This window comes from Ixodes scapularis, unplaced genomic scaffold (assembly GCF_016920785.2).
Source record: "Ixodes scapularis isolate PalLabHiFi unplaced genomic scaffold, ASM1692078v2 PGA_scaffold11__112_contigs__length_91849675, whole genome shotgun sequence".
Taxonomy (NCBI): Eukaryota; Metazoa; Arthropoda; class Arachnida; order Ixodida; family Ixodidae; genus Ixodes; species Ixodes scapularis.
In genome coordinates this window covers 47,781,622-47,799,214 of record NW_024609837.1, presented here as the reverse complement: position 1 = coordinate 47,799,214, position 17,593 = coordinate 47,781,622, and the positions used below count along the sequence as shown (strand labels likewise).

The 17,593-nt window shown below is 47.4% G+C and overlaps 1 pseudogene; it reads left to right on the top strand.

Annotated features, from left to right (window-relative positions):
• The first annotated feature begins 9,529 nt into the window (after positions 1–9,529).
• On the top strand, positions 9,530–10,570 carry LOC120844122 (annotated as a pseudogene).
• The last annotated feature ends 7,023 nt before the right edge of the window (positions 10,571–17,593 follow it).

The window sequence follows — 17,593 nt, the reverse complement described above, 5'->3', positions numbered from 1 at the left end:
CGATGAATGCGTGGGATTCCTAGATTGCTGTAAAACAAGCATCTGAATAGCCGGTCATCGCACTAAAGCGAAATGTGGAAGGGCGTTCTGTTAACGTTATAATATTGATCGGGACGCAGAAAAGACGATGGGCGGACATGAACGCCAGAGAAGAGGGGAAAAGTGAACTTGCGGGGCTCGGGACCTTTGTTTCTCTTGGGGAATGCTCGCCTGGAGGCCACCTTCTATCGTCGAGGAGCGCCCTCCCTGTGCTGCCCATGCCGCGCCTCTTCCCGATAACTTACGTCATGAAAACCTAAGCCTAGTACAACACATTGTAAGCCAATTTTCTAACCGTGACACATCGAAAACTTAGAGAGACAATCCCTAACAGACCCCGGAATCGTGAAGCAAAAAAAATAAAAACACAACCGTACAAAAAAAAGGGTCATGTTTTGCATTTTGTGCATTTTATTCCCTAAAAAAGGGCCCCAACAACAACTTCAGAGTTGCTCGTGAACACGTTTAGCTATTTCAGAGGTCGTTGTATTGGTTTTGGCATTCCTTTTATGCTCATTTAATCTGTCGTTAATGCGTCTTTATGTTTGACCTACATGTATAGACCCACAAGCTAGAGATATTTCATACACGACACTGTTCCAACAAACCGATTTTTCAAGATGACCCTTTTGCACTCATTCGTACCCGCGTGGAATGGCGTCATCCTGTTGGACTTGAAAGCGGAAATAGACACACCTATCTACACCAAAGTCATTCGCATAAAAGCAGGAGCACAGGTTTAACCTGTGTGTCTGGGTTCTGTGAATAGTCTTTTTAAGATCGAGCCCCCTTTCGTCGTCCCTTTTGTGTCTGAACGTGTGTGGGTTCGCATTCTTTCACCACAGCATCATAGAGAATGGTTTTGTGCGCCTCATGCAGATGGCGTCGCGAAAACTCACCTAGATGTACCCAAATATCCGTCACGCCAGCCGCCGCGCGTGGTTTAAAGACCCGAGATATTACCGTTTTTTGCTTTGCATTTTACAAAACGAAATCGCGATATTTATTAAAAAAATAGACGTGATTTCTATCTTTCTTTTTTTTTTTAAGGTAAACGAAACAAAAATTACAAGCTGCGAATTTTTTCAGCATTAAAACCATTCCATCGCCCCTTTAAATATTCTTGTTTTCGATCGACCGCCCAGCCCGTCTCACGTTGTAATGTTACCTCTATTCGGTCGGAACCCTTGTATAACAGGGACATAATAAACGAACACGACCTAAAATCCACTCGCAGTTTACGCCAGGGCCGTAAGCTTGTCGAAACTGGAACACACACAATGTAATTTACGGAATGGCGTCTCGGCCCACCAGGCAGTGCGCCAGCGCCGTACATGAAGTAGTCAAGAAACTTCTCAAACTGACAAAATAAAATAAAAAGATGGCTCCCAGAAGTTTTTACCCTAAAATATCCTAACGCGAACAGAGAGGGTCATCATACCAAGTGAAAAATTCCGACGATGTCCTGAGTCCTCAGCACTAATAACTTCGGTTGGGCGATGTAGGGCGCTGTGTAACACAAACTTTGTGAAAAGTTGTGCCCTGAATGAGTATGGTTGCGGGCTTTTTATTTCACAATTTATTTGTACGATATATAGAACGCGGCATAAATTTAATATTGGGTAAGCTTTGAGAGTTCGCCAAAACGTCGTGCCCGCGGAACTTCAAATCTAGAATAAATGCTGTCTTCACGCTTTCTCCACGATTTTATCTTTTTGCTATATATTTCCTAAGTTAAAAGTTTTTCGGTCGCCAGCGCGTGCAGCTGACTAAATTGGTTGTCACCGGAACGCACCTTTCAGTGTCTCCCACCGCTAAACAAATTAATGGCGAGATATTTTTATTATCGTTTTAGCTACCCAGATTGTCTCACATTGGTTTGTGTCCTGTCCTCTATCTTACCGGATCAGACCAGCGACAAAGACATTTGTATCAAAAGCGTAAACAAAACCAATCTAAACCTCCTTTGAAGGTTACATGCTCAACCGTAAGCTTGTAAAAACTCGATCTCGCCAAATGTAAGCCACGGCATGGTGTGTCGGTCTGTCGATCTAGAGTTCCTGTATAGGCTCCCTACAAGAGCCAGAGTTGCGCGTTTAATTCCACGTGCCGCGTGCCGCCCTCGCCGCTATTCGCCGAGATCCGATCACGTGAGGAACCGTATCAAGTGTCGTGCAGCAAAGTAGACATTGCACGCGCCCCGGCGTACGTTCCCTGGCTTTTGAGCGCGCCTCGAACGTGCGGCGCTGCTATCCGCCGAATTCAGTCACGTGAGGAGCTGTATCCACATGTAATGCATGAACGCGCAACTCTGGCTCGCCTAGGGAGCCTATACAGGAACTCTACGTCGACCTAACGTCCCTGGATATTTTTTTCGTTTTTACAGGTAGCGACAACTTTCCTCCTTTCCATCTACGAGTCCCCTTTCCCCCAAAAATGTTCTCCTCTCCCTCTCTAGCGCCGCCTTTCGCTTCCTAACGTCAGATGGAAAGGCTGTTCCGCTGTTATTATGCGGTTAGCAGTAGCGTTGTCTTCCTTGTTTTGGTAATTTCCAGTGCGTGAAATGAATTTGGATATCATCGGGTTACTTACGTGAATGAAAGGTAAGCTGTTATTTCTAAAAAAGCACATATACATATGAATACTTTGCCACAATCCTATCATACCGCAGCGAGCTTTCGCGAGCAGTGCTCCCGGCGATGCTAGATATGTGCACGCCTGCGTTACAATAAACTATTTATATTTGTAATAAAGACAAATACCTTGTGGAGTTTCATTCCGTCGTCGATAGAGCCGCACAGCCAGAAATTTCAACTTTTAAACATGTATAGTCCGCAAATACGGTAGTCGCAAACGTGTCTGGAACTCATTATTTTGGGGTGTATTTACATGATTTCAACATGCTTTTCGTTATAAGTACTAGTAGCGGTGCTTGGATGGAAAACAAACGTCGTGCAAAGTAGTGACCTTGACGAGTTTGGACGGTGCGAGGCCCGTGCGGATGAATTTACAGCACTTAACTCACCAGTCCCCAACAATATGTCGGGTGAAGTTACACCATCGGACGTGTTTCCCCCACATGCGATAACAAGCAATCTCGTCTTCGAATACCTACTGCGGAGCCGTGTTTGGTCTCAAGTAACTCTGTAAGGGATTTGAGCGGTGAACTTTCGCTGTTTTTGAAATTTTTTTCTGAGATACGCGATTGGTGGCAATATTTATTTTTCTTATCACCATGGTAAAGTGTTTTATATGTTTGCTGTCCGAGCTGCTGCCATGTATAAGGGGGACCCAGACCCAGTCAAGCTGCTTTTAGCAGCTTTTTGTCTGGGGACCCCTCCAGTACTTCTGGAAAAATAAAGTTTATTGTATTGTATTGTATTGTATTTGCTGGATAGCACACCTTCAACGTGCAGTGAAGAAATGTTGCGCACAACTTATATTATTTTGCCGCATTAAACGGTGAATCCAAGACCAATTTTATTATATCGCGGTCAAGGAATTTGTTATGAACGTGTTTAATGTCTCTGTCTACTTCTTTCTGCCTTCCACTGTAACATCCACGCAGATAATTTTTTAGACACAGCCGCCGAGACTGGGGGGAAGAAAGGACAACACAACACGAAGCCCGTACATTGTGCAGGCATTTTTGTTTATTTCAGCTCTTGTCGTGCGATTATATATACATCTCAAAAGACAAGTGTTGAAACTCATGAGCAGTGCAGTAAAATATAATTAATGTCATTGGGTTCACGCAAATGCAAAGCGCAACAAAATTAAATATGCTGCTTCTGGTAGGGACAAAGTTTTTCCTCCCAATCATGTGGAGCCATGCCTTCTGCCTCTTCATATCGGCTTTCCGAAGCGGGACGGCGAACAACTTTTTCCACTACCAGAACTCTGGCTGCACCCAAAAGTGCAACACCCCGCCATCTAACACAAAAACTTACAACTTGACTTGCCTCATTACGGTCCAGCAACACAAGGACGTCGAGCTAAAGTCGTCGGCGAGTATCACGTAACACGCGAGCGGACGAAGCAGCCGAGCAGCTTGGAAGCAAATGGCGGACGGAAGTGGTGACAATTCCGGAAATCACATGACATCGCTCTCCTCCAATAGAAACAGATGTCGGCGCGGCAAAGAATGACGGTACTTGTAAAACGCAGTGAAAAAACATCAAGGGACTTTACGTCGACCTGCCCGCCAGCGCCCTCTATGAAACAGTCAGGTAACTTTTTGAACTTGGAAGTAAATAGGAAAATGTAAAAAAGAAAAACGAAGGAAAAGGGAACGTCAGAAATTTCAAAGAATCTGTGAAGCAAAAAAGAAAAAAGAAGTAAAGTAAAAGTATAAACTTCAGGGTCGGATTTAACTTTTACAAGGCTAGTCATTCACGTTCCCCCTTCGCAAAGGAAGCCTGGCCTGAGGGCAGGCTTCCCTTCCCATATTCCTTTCGAATCCCCAGGGGACTCTTGTAGCACCCCATTCTCTTTCCCCTTGCTCGCTCCTTCTATTTGAGAGAGGATATTCCTTCCGAAGGAATGCTAGCGCACGCTGTGGGTGTTGTCACGCCGTCTAACTCCCTCGAACTCCCCTCCTTTCTTAGAGTGTACTAACCATGTGTTCAATAAGTTTGCATGAGTTGCTAGTGATAGAAATAGGACGAAAATTGCTTACAACAGAATGATCATCCTTCTTATGAATTGGCACTACACGCGCTGTTCGCCAGTCATTGGGATTCACACTTGAACGAAAAGAAGCACGAAAATGACTGTTAAAAAGCGTGAAATAGATTCGGCATATCTACGGAGGAAGGAGTTCGGTATCTTATCAGGCCCACTACTCGATTTTGTATTCAGATTTAATAACATGACAAAGACACCACGAAAGGAGATAAAATCGGCGTTCAGTGTAGCTACAGCGGTGGCAACTGGAGTGTACATATCTGTACATGAGAACACAGATTGAAAATATAGGTTAAATTCTTCGGCGATTTGTTTTTTGTCATTGATTGTGATATCGTTAACTTTTAGCAGGTCGACCGGTTTAGCTTTTTCTGAAAGATAGTTCCAAAACTTTGCAGGATCACGTTTTATGAAGTCTAAAAGGGTGCACGAAAAATATTTATCTCTTGCTTTTTTGACTTGACTAGCCAGTTCAACTTGTAGGGGATGTACAGCTCCCTTGTTGGAACTGTTCTTCTTATACCTTTTTACTTTGTGTGTAAGATGAATTATAATTCGGTTAATCCAAGGATTTCTTCGTCCCGTGCATTTACGTCGACTAGGATAAAGTTCTCTAAGCAATAGTTACATATAGAAACGAACTTGTCCCATAGCAAAATCACATCATCTTCAACGAAGCCGCTGAAACAGTAGTCGAGATAATCCAAAACACTCTCGTCATTAGACTTCGAAAAATCCTTTACTATAGTAACTACCTTTTTCTTTGACGAAGGTCGGTTAAGATAGCAATCAAATAGTACAAGTTTGTGATCAGGCTTGCTTTCCTCAAGTCTTACACTATAATCAGCGAATGCACTACTAACAAATATAAGATCAAGAATTGAGCGGCTCGAGCCCTGTTCTTCCGTAATCCGAGCGATGACTGTCAGAGGCCGGAACCTGGAAGGCCGGGATTTCGGCAAAGTTGATTGTTGATTGATTAAGAAATATATATATATATATATTTTTTTTACAGCAGCTGGACTTTGATCTTGTGTTTATTTCTGACATCTCTGCCACTGCAAATTATTTATTACAATTCCGCAACATTGCTCTCATTTTTTATGACAAGTGTACAGAAATTGTAAGTTGTGTTAAAACTCAACTGTTGAAATTTCAGTGCATTGGTAATAACACATAGATAATTTTCAGTCGAGTGATATTTGATGCCAGCATTAGTATTAAATCTCCACAAAGCTAACGAGCGGACAATATGTGTAGTGAGCATATATTTGTTTCGGCATTGCCTACCTGATTGCAGCGTCTCTGGAGGCTTGAGACAGATAATTATGCAACTCTGGAGCAAGCAGAAATGGCTGTGCACCTCTTGTTCTAGTCTCTTGTTTATTTTGCACTCCCACCCATCATGTCTAACAAACTTGTCCAACTTTATGCCGTGTTGCAAAAGTGGTAAGCCAAAATATTTCAGCACTTCCAGTTATTGTGACCTGTACCAGTAATCATTGCTTGACAACTTGAGAACAATCCTGTCTGAAAGTGCGGATAGTCCTGGAGTTGTGAAAAATGTTCCCTGCGCGTCACAATCAACGAAACATGTTTGTTTTGATGCAGCATGCCGTCTGCTTTAACCCACAAGCAGCCCAGGATCACCCCCCAAGCGATGATCCCGCACGCCAGCAGGTAAGACGTCGCTTTTCAATATGTCCAGTGCACGCGTGGGTTCATAGAGACACAAAATAGTTGCCATAACAAGTCCCACCCAGTAATCATTGCCCGACAACTTGAGAACAACCCTGTCTAAAAGTTCGGATGGTCCTGGAGTTGTGAAAAATGTTCCCTGCGCGTCACAATCAAGGAAACATGTTTGTTTTGATGCAGCATGCCGTCTGCTTTAACCCACAAGCAGCTTTGGATCACCCCCCAAGCGATGATCCCGCACGCCAGCAGGTAAGACGTCGCTTTTCAATATGTCCAGTGCACGCGTGGGTTCATAGAGACACAAAATAGTTGCCATAACAAGTCCCACCTAGTAATCATTGCTCGACAACTTGAGAACAATCCTGTCTAAAAGTGCGGATGGTCCTGGAGTTGTGAAAAATGTTCCCTGCGCGTCACAATCAACGAAACATGTTTGTTTTGATGCAGCATGCCGTCTGCTTTAACCCACAAGCAGCCCAGGATCACTCCCCAAGCGATGATCCCGCACGCCAGCAGGTAAGACGTCGCTTTTCAATATGTCCAGTGCACGCGTGGGCTCATAGAGACACAAAATAGTTGCCATAACAAGTCCCACCCAGTAATCATTGCTCGACAACTTGAGAACAATCCTGTCTAAAAGTTCGGATGGTCCTGGAGTTGTGAAAAATGTTCCCTGCGCGTCGCAATCAACGAAACATGTTTGTTTTGATGCAGCATGCCGTCTGCTTTAACCCACAAGCAGCCCAGGATCACCCCCCAAGCGATGATCCCGCACGCCAGCAGGTAAGACGTCGTTTTTCAATATGTCCAGTGCACGCGTGGGTTCATAGAGACACAAAATAGTTGCCATAACAAGTCCCACTCAGTAATCATTGCTCGACAACTTGAGAACAATCCTGTCTAAAAGTTCCGATGGTCCTGGAGTTGTGAAAAATGTTTCCTGCGCGTCACAATCAACGAAACATGTTTGTTTTGATGCAGCATGCCGTCTGCTTTAACCCACAAGCAGCCCAGGATCACCCCCCAAGCGATGATCCCGCACGCCAGCAGGTAAGACGTCGCTTTTCAATATGTCCAGTGCACGCATGGGTTCATAGAGACACAAAATAGTTGCCATAACAAGTCCCACCCAGTAATCATTGCTCGACAACTTGAGAACAATACTGTCTAAAAGTTCGGATGGTCCTGGAGTTGTGAAAAATGTTCCCTGCGCGTCACAATCAACCTAACATGTTTGTTTTGATGCAGCATGCCCTCTGCTTTGGCACGCAAGCAGCCGAGGATCACCCCCCAAGCGACGATCCCGCATGCCAGCAGGTAAGACGTCGCTTTTCGATACGTTCAGTGCACGCGTGGGTTGCTAGAGGCACAAAATAGTTGCCATAGCAAGTCCCACCCAGAAATCATTGCTCGACAACTTGAGAACAATCCTGTCCGACAGTGCGGATAGTCCTGGAGTTGTGAAAAATGTCCCCTGCACGTCACAATCAACGAAACATGTTTGTTTTGATGCAGCATGCCGTCTGCTTTAACCCACAAGCAGCCCAGAATCACCCCCCAAGCGACGATCCCGCATGCCAGCAGGTAACACGTCGCTTTTCAATATGTCGAGTGCACGCGTGGGTTCATAGAGACACAAAATAGTGGCCATAACAAGTCCCACCCAGTAATCATGGCTCGACAACTTGAGAAGAATCCTGTCTAAAAGTGCGGATGGTCCTGGAGTTGTGAAAAATGTTCCCAGCGCGTCACAATCAACGAAACATGTTTGTTTTGATGCAGCATGCCGTCTGCTTTGACACGCAAGCAGCCGAGGATCACCCCCCCCCCCCCCCCCCCCCAGCGACGATCCCGCATGCCAGCAGGTAAGACGTCGCTTTTCGATACGTTCAGTGCACGCGTGGGTTCCTAGAGGAACAAAATAGTTGCCATAACAAGTCCCACCCAGAAATCATTGCTCGACAACTTGAGAACAATCCTGTCCGACAGTGCGGATAGTCCTGGAGTTGTGAAAAATGTTCCCTGCGCGTCACTATCAGCGAAACAGGTTTGTTTTGATGCAGCATGCTGCCTGCGACGACCCGCAAGCAGCCGAGGATCACCCCCCAAGCGACGATCCCGCATGCCAGCAGGTAAGACGTCGCTTTTCAATATGTCCATCGCACGCTTGGGTTCCTAGAGGCACAAAATAGTCGCCATAACAAGTCCCACCCAGAAATCATTGCTCGACAACTTGAGAACAATTCTGTCTGAAAGTGCGGATAGTCCTGGAGTTGTGAAAAATGTTCCCTGCGCGTCACTATCAGCGAAACAAGATTTTTTCGATGCAGCATGCTGCCTGCGACGACCCGCAAGCAGCCGAGGATCACCCCCCAAGCGACGATCCCGCATGCCAGCAGGTAAGACGTCGCTTTTCAATATGTCCATTGCACGCGTGGGTCCCTAGAGGCACAAAATAGTCGCCATAACAAGTCTTACCCAGTAATCATTGCTCGACAACATGAGAAAAATCCTGTCTGAAAGTGCGGATAGTCCTGGAGTTGTGAAAAATGTCCCCTGCGCGTCACAATCAACGAAACATGTTTGTTTTGATGCATCATGCCGTCTGCTTTGACCCACAAGCAGCCCAGGATCACCTCCGAAGCGATGATCCCGCATGCCGGGAGGTAAGACGTCGCTTTTTAATATAGCCAGTGCTCAAGCGGGTTCCTGTAAGACACAAAATAGTTGCCATAGCAAGTCCCACCCAGAAATCATTGCTCAACAACTTGAGAACAGTCCTGTCTGAAAGTGCGGATAGTCCTGGAGTTGTGAAAAATATTCCTTGCGCGTCACTATCAACGAAACATCTTTTTTTTTTTTGATGCAGCATGCCGTCACTATCAGCGAAACATGTTTGTTTTGATGCAGCATGCTGCCTGCGACGACCCGCAAGCAGCTTAGGATCACCCCCCAAGCGATGATCCCGCATGCCGGGAAGTAAGACGTCGCTTTTTGATATATCCAGTGCTCAAGTGGGTTCTTTGAAACACATAATAGTTGCCATAACAAGTCAAACGCAGTAATCATGTACCAATTTCCTCACAATGCACTAAAACACTCCAACATGACCATTCTGATTTCACAGGTCGCAAGAAAAGAAGCAGGAACTCAATGGGAAGCTTGTCATTATGACCACTCATATGCATCCACAAGGATTCCATGCATGAAAAGGAGTACTGCTGCACAGATGAGCCCCGACGACATTCTCTTTTACACAAGCGTCACGTCCGAGGTGTTCCGGTGCCTTGCAAAGGCTGTAAGCAGCTCTGTAAGGAGTAGATATATGGACATCGATGATCAGCTGCTCCTAACCCTAATGAGGTTACGGCTGGGTTCTTGCACGGAGACCTTGCGAGACGGTTTGGGATATCGATTGCAACAGTTGGAAATGTTTTCTCCAGGGTATTGTGTGCTCTGGAAACAATCTTAAGATATGTAGTGGTTTGGCTTCCATGGTCAAGGCTACAGGCCAGTATGCCAGCGTCGTTTCGGGAATGTGGCTATGGCAGGACCACCTGCATTTTCGACTGTACATAAGTAGCACTGCAGCGCCCAAGGAAACTGATGGCGAGAGCACAAACATTCAGTGCCTACAAGACCTCTAACACTGTCAAGTTTCTTACAGTAATAGCACCGAACGGACTCATAATGTTTGTTTCGATTGTATACGGCGGACGGGTGTCAGACGAGACGATTGTGAGAACTTGTGGAGTTGAAGACCACCTACCTGCTGCCAGGGGACGAGATCATGGCCGACAGGGGTTTTACCTTGGACACACACCTGGAAATCCAAGGAATAGGTCTGAACATGCCAGCCTTCACAAGAGGTACTTCTATTTCGGCAACATCCATTGTGCAGTGTCTCACTTTAGATGTTTCTTTCTTAGGAAAACAGCAACTGACAGAAGAAGTGACAAAGGCAAGGTGCATTGCCTCTGTGAAAATCCACGTGGAGGGAGCAATCAACCGAATCAAAACCTACCGTATTTTTAAGCAGCCCTTGTCGATCAAATCAAGAAAGCACTTCGACTACATGGTTTTCGTATGTGCTGGCCTTTGTAATCTGAAGCCACAACTCATTCGAGAAGAACAAAACCAACAGTAGGCTTCTTTGAAACTGGAAATTTGTAAGGCTTGCGGACTGCACAACTGTTACCTGTGTTTGTCAATGAACAACTGACTTCGTCGGTACGCATACCTGATAAATAAGATGTCATTGAAGGTCACTAATGCATAGTTTTTATTGTTCTCGAAAATTCCATAGATACAATCAACATTGTGAAAAAAGGTATCTTCGGTACACAAAGCCAACACTATGACACGAAAGAAGAATATATGCATGTGTTCAGACTCATTCACATAGCACTCAAACGTGCATACTGTCGCGTCACATGAAACTTTCCCTGCTTCTGCATTACTTGAACTCTTGGCAACATTTGAGTAAAGTAGAGTTTTCGCAGTCGTGGAAAGTTGTTTTCCACATACTGCTGGTCGTACGGCACAATGACATTGATTTTTCCTTTGGCAGACCAGAGATACAAAAACGCATTGTTCTTTTTGCAGCAAAACATGGCAAACTGTACCTGACTGTAATAACCGTTCACTCCAGTCGGTGAAAGCCGCAGCTCTCCATTGATGGTTTGGATGTCATAGTTCTTTGTTGGCATGAGGTCCCAGACATTGTCTAGGTAAGCGCACTTTATCTCCAGCAGTGCGTCAATGTCTTCGAGAAGACCATCTGGGCTTGCCGAAAGCCAGGGGTGATCGCTGCGCACGACAGTTCCAGATGGCTTTACAGTCAGCGCGGTCTGTCTCGCAAATGCTGCACGCGCCACAGGCTCGAAAGTTCCACCATGTCTTGTAGCAGCATTGCCAGTGAAGCTTGGATTGATGAGTGATTGCGGTGCTTTGGTGCAATCTGTTGTAGGCTTCTTTGGGACACACCTGTCATTGGAAGAGGTTAGGCGAATACGTCTTGCAAGGCGCCATAGTGGAGGAAAAGGCCTGATTCCGTGTTGCTTCTTCCAATGCTCCAACACCAGTCTCGGATAGAACAACAAAGTCCTGGTAAAATTTGTAGCAAGGGTGGCACCCATCCGGTAGAAGCTCAGCGTTGCTGTGGTCTTGCTGGCCTATGTCAGCGAGCGGTCTGGCAATGGCAGGCTCCTCCGAGCAGGTAGCGGTCAATGTATGATGAAGAAGAGTGCCTGACGACACAAAAAAGACAGATTTAGCTGCATTGATTCTATGTAGATCTCTCAAATCGCCCTTATTAGGCTTTGCACTTTCTCATCAAAATCTGAAGTACCATTTTAATGCTGGTCATGTGACTGAGTCTCAGAGTATTTAAAATTGACTATGTGGAAAACAGGGTGATTGAGGAAAGAATATCATAACTGGGCCTCTACTCTAACATAGCATGACAGTGTGCACCTTCTATCATAATGAATTATACCATGGCCCATTTTGACTTTATAATCAAAATAAGGTATGCAAAATGGCTTCTCTATTGATCAGTGCCTCAGCCAGAAAGGTGGAATTACCTGGGATGTTGAAGAGATGAGGGTAAGGTGGCTTGTCGTGGTACTCCTGAAGCTCCTTGTCCGTCGTGAATTGCAGCAAAGGTTGCTTCCTTGGCGGTGGAATGTCTGCATCGACAGCACACTTCTGCATCTTGAAGTTCACTTGTGTCATTATAACTGGTTCTACATTTCTCTTTGTCCCACTGTTCCAAGATGCAGCCCCATCTGTGCAAGATTGTCCTTTGAGACTCAGCTTCACCGCCATATTTACTTTTCACATGGTGGCACCTGCATGGCTACAGACACGTGCTTGACCGGCCATACATGTGCAGCCTGCAGTCATCACTTCCCCAGACTGTTTTGCACATATCCATGCTGCACGAGGCTTCTGGTTCACTGCCTGAGAAGGCGTCACTGGAGCCTTAAAAAATATGACATCATGCACTTTGTGAGCAAGGACTTGTCCCACCCATCCACTTTGCAAATAGTTGTATGACTCAAGGTTTTTATATGTCTTCGCTTCCTTGAAGTCGCATGCCTTTGTTTCCAGAAGATAGCAGATAATGTGAGGCTCTCCAATCTCCGGCCACAGCTTGGTGTCGTCCACAAAACTTGTAATCGTAGCTGGGTGAGGATATTCCTTGCAGCCTAAAAATAAAACGAGAATCGCTTATGAAACAAACAGCCAATGCAAAACTGAAAAAAAAGGTTGGCATGGCCAATGGTGTTGAGAACGTTCGGAAATGGAAGGTAAGACGGGAAGGGGGAGGGGAGTTTTGTCCTGACGCCACTGTGCACAGCAAGACTGGGCACAGAGCTCATACTTTGGCTTAGCTTTGTGATAGACTCTCCAACACGAATATATATATATATATATATATACATATACATATATATATATATATAACACGGCCTCATGTAGTACACGCCGCGACACAGTTTGCGCACAAATAATTTTCACGCGAGGCGATTATAGAGAGCCACATCAATGTGCCAACATTGAGACAGTAAATTCCAAATCAGAAAAAAAAAAACGGATCCGTCGCATTTGCTAGCTGTACTCGGTATTTATATATCGATTCATATTTAAATTTGAGGTTTCTACTATTTCAATTAAAGCAGACGTGGCAGCGCAGGTCTGAGCCGCTAACCGCACAGTTTGTTCAAATATTCCCGGCGTCCCCAAGCTGCAACACCTCGAGTTTAGCGCAAATTCACATGCCGTAATTCGTGCCATCCTGGCTTCGTTCAATCCTCAATTTCACTAGCGATCCTCAATTTCACTAGCGATCCTAAAGTTCGCTAGCGATCGACACGCCGAGTTCGGTTTGGGAGCGACGACTGCCCCAGAACCGCGCTAAAAATTACGCACAAAAAGATGCCAGGAAAGCAGGATGCACTTTTCCCCATGCTTGCCATTTCCCCATACATACCGATTAGGATAGTGGTTTCCACCATGGACGATGAGCCGAGGGCGGCGAATACGGCAGCCGTGCCGGCAGAAGCAGCTGCCATCGGTGTGACTCAGTCGACTCGGTGAGCAGGGTAACAGTCCACTAATGGCGGTCGGTCATTCGGACGGGTTCAGATTCTCCCAAATGCCCGGATGATGGTAGGTGGCGCTACAGTCGTTAAAATGGTGCCGGCTAGGAAGCCCACCTTGGAACGGTCTATAATCGGAGATTGTCTAACAAAGGTTCCGTATCGAACGTCCTATCAGAGCGCGACGCGTGCCTCGGTCTTATGCAAAGGGGTCCCAGCATAAGCCATGCTAATCCCTTTACAGGGAAGGAAAACAATCACCTCAAATCCCTTTTGAGGTGTGGAACCGCTTTTTTGGGGTTACACCCAGGCTACAACACCCGGGTTTGCACCAGCTTTTCTAGCTGCAGTACGACCTTTTGAAAGGTCTTCCTGCTGCCATCGCACCCTAATTAAGTTGTGTAGAACAGAATCACATCTTTCTCTGAAGGGTGTAAGGAATTATGCCAGTTTTTCAGGATGTCAAAAATAACACTTACACCAATAAAGGGTGAGTTGCCACCTGTGCCATTTACACCAATAAGGGTGTGACAATGTTCAGCGTGTAGCTGGGATTTTTTTGTGCGCGAAGTCGAGGGTATCGCAGGCGGATTTAGGGGGTTCATGTTCTGTCTTTCGCTGCCTGTAATCGTGATGCATGCGAACATTCTGAAGAAAACCCTTCAGTACCAAGATAGATCAATTTTGGCTTTCGATTGTAGATTAAACTTGGTTTTGGATGGTAAAGTAAGGTTGCTATGCGCAAGTTCCAAAAGATCTCGCGTGATCGCCAAAAAGCGCCAACCGCGTTTCGGTGTGTCTCGCGAACCGCATATGCAAGCACTTTGCAAACGCAGCTCATCCGCCAGAGTGAATGCGTCACTCGTCCGCTTCGTTTAGCCGTCTATCCCGCGACTCCCGAGATACGGCGCCATGTGGAGAGCTACGCAGAGAAAGCGCAAAGTGCTTCCTTCAATTTGCAGGGCAACTTTTTATTCCTTTAAGTGAACATATTTGAAGCTTTTTAGGCCCCAGAAAACATGGCGATCATACTTTGTTTTTCTAGTTTTAACATTGAGTGTGTACCTTCGATAACCCACCACACAAATATACAGGATATAATAAAGTATTCGGTATTTTTGTCGAAATCCTAAATAACCGCTCGTGACGACGGAAAAGAAAATGAGCGCGAGTCACACCGGCCTATTCTCGACTGGCGTTTTTCGGGCGGAACGAATTTCGAGTATTGAGGCCGTTATATGTCTTCTCTCACACACACACACACACACACACACACACACACACACACACACACACACACACACACACACACACACACACACACACACACACACACACACACACACACACACACACACACACACACACACACACACACACACACACACACACACACACACACACACACACACACACACACACACACACACACACACACACACACACACACACACACACACACACACACACACACACACACACACACACACACACACACACACACACACACACACACACACACACACACACACACACACACACACACACACACACACACACACACACACACACACACACACACACACACACACACACACACACACACACACACACACACACACACACACACACACACACACACACACACACACACACACACACACACACACACACACACACACACACACACACACACACACACACACACACACACACACACACACACACACACACACACACACACACACACACACACACACACACACACACACACACACACACACACACACACACACACACACACACACACACACACACACACACACACACACACACACACACACACACACACACACACACACACACACACACACACGCACGCACGCACGCACGCACGCACGCACGCACGCACGCACGCACGCACGCACGCACGCACGCACGCACGCACGCACGCACGCACGCACGCACGCACGCACGCACGCACGCACGCACGCACGCACGCACGCACGCACGCACGCACGCACGCACGCACGCACGCACGCACGCACGCACGCACGCACGCACGCACGCACGCACGCACGCACGCACGCACGCACGCACGCACGCACGCACGCACGCACGCACGCACGCACGCACGCACGCACGCACGCACGCACGCACGCACGCACGCACGCGCGCGCGCGCGCGCGCGCGCGCGCGCGCGCGCGCGCGCGCGCGCGCGCGCACGCGCACGCGCACGCGCACGCGCACGCGCACGCGCACGCGCACGCGCACGCGCACGCGCACGCGCACGCACGCACGCACGCACGCACGCACGCACGCACGCACGCACGCACGCACGCACGCACGCACGCACGCACGCACGCACGCACGCACGCACGCACGCACGCACGCACGCACGCACGCACAAAGAGATCTTGGCGATCATAATTACTTTGTTAGTGTCCTTCGAAGGGCAGCATCCAAAGTATTAATTCAACTTTAATATGTGACTATAGAAATATTTTATATGTGGAACACGATAAAACAAAATGGTGCGTATTTGCCAACAATGCGCGAAGAAGTAAAAGCTATAGCTGTACCACGTTCGCGTACCCCAGGGCATAAACTCCTATATACTGACAAAGCCTGGCAGATCGCCACGAGAAGCGACCGCCGATATGGAAATAGATGGAGCGGCAGGCAACGGAGGAGAAGAAAGCCACGTTACTGGAGCCCCGCAGCGGCGAGACGCCGAAACACTTCTCCCGAGCGAACAAGCGTGTTTCGGGCTCTCGCCACTGCAAAAGCTCTGGGCTCACATCCAGCTTCCCCGAAAATGGCGCCGGACGGGGGCTCCGTCCGGCAACGGCGTGCGACCAATTTTTCAGATATTCGCCGCACTGCTGTCCGATTTACAGAGGGCCAGGGAAGCTTTGGGACCGACGGGGCAAGGAGGGGCTAAAGGCCCGGGGAAGCGGATGTGGCGGTGCGCGGTGATTCACGCGACGCGAGTCGTCGAGACCGATCGAGACCGTCAAAATCCGACTATACTCCGTGATTTGTACGCAGTGCTTACTTCGCTGGAATGGCTCGTAAGGCCCGCTGCAGTCTATCGTGATTAAGTGATGTTGAGCAGAAAAGTAGCCTGACGTAACTGTAATGGGATATAATAACAAATATTGCGTTTGTTTTAAAGCCAGAAACACCACGAAGGACGATGGGAGTATTTTAGATTTCTAGGCTGGGTGGCGCGACCTACTGCCCGTTACAAATACACCCATTAGCGTCCATCCATCAATTTGCTAGAGGGATAGCCGAAACTGACCGGAGCTGAAGGGAACGACGCCACGACGCGTCGGAAGCCATCTATCTCGCTCGAACCGCCGTGTGCGGCGATTCAGAGCAGCCATCCTTCCGACAGTTCGCACGCCGGATCGGACAGTTTTGACGAGCGTGTGTCTCGCTCTATGGTTCCGTCCTCGAACTGCCAGACTTTTGGAGTATAGAGGAGGCTACGCTCAGGACGATCAGTCTCACGCCGCCGCATAACCCATCTGCTTCGAGCTGTCGTGCCTCGGAATTCTCACATTACCATGTACGCGCCTCCGCTCCACGTTGTCGGACACCGGGATTAACGCGCTCGTTTCTGGGACGGAATGCGCCCTCGGCGCGGAGGCTGCATTGAGAAGAGTCTGCGGCAGTGACGATGCGAGCGAAGGCGCGGGGTTTCCCGGTGTTGTTGAGCAGGCGAAGGGACGGGCTGTTGTTGGCATCCAGCGACGAGCAGAGAGCGGTCGCATGCAGATAAACGAAGCGAAGCTCCGCAGGCCAAGCGGGTGCAAGGCGAAGAGTTTTGGCAAAACATATTTTATGTTTCGTCTTGGGTTCGAGAAGTAGGGATGTTATACTAAAATCCAAAGCTCGAAGTTTCTAAATCACTTGAACATTACGCGTAGCAACTGTATACTACCAAAGTGGATTCCCAATAACCGGAGTAATGTTTGTAAACATCTGTTTTGATGGCATCGTTATATTTACTATTTTTTTCGCCGCGCCGTTATTGGTTTGGAAAGTCGGCGGGA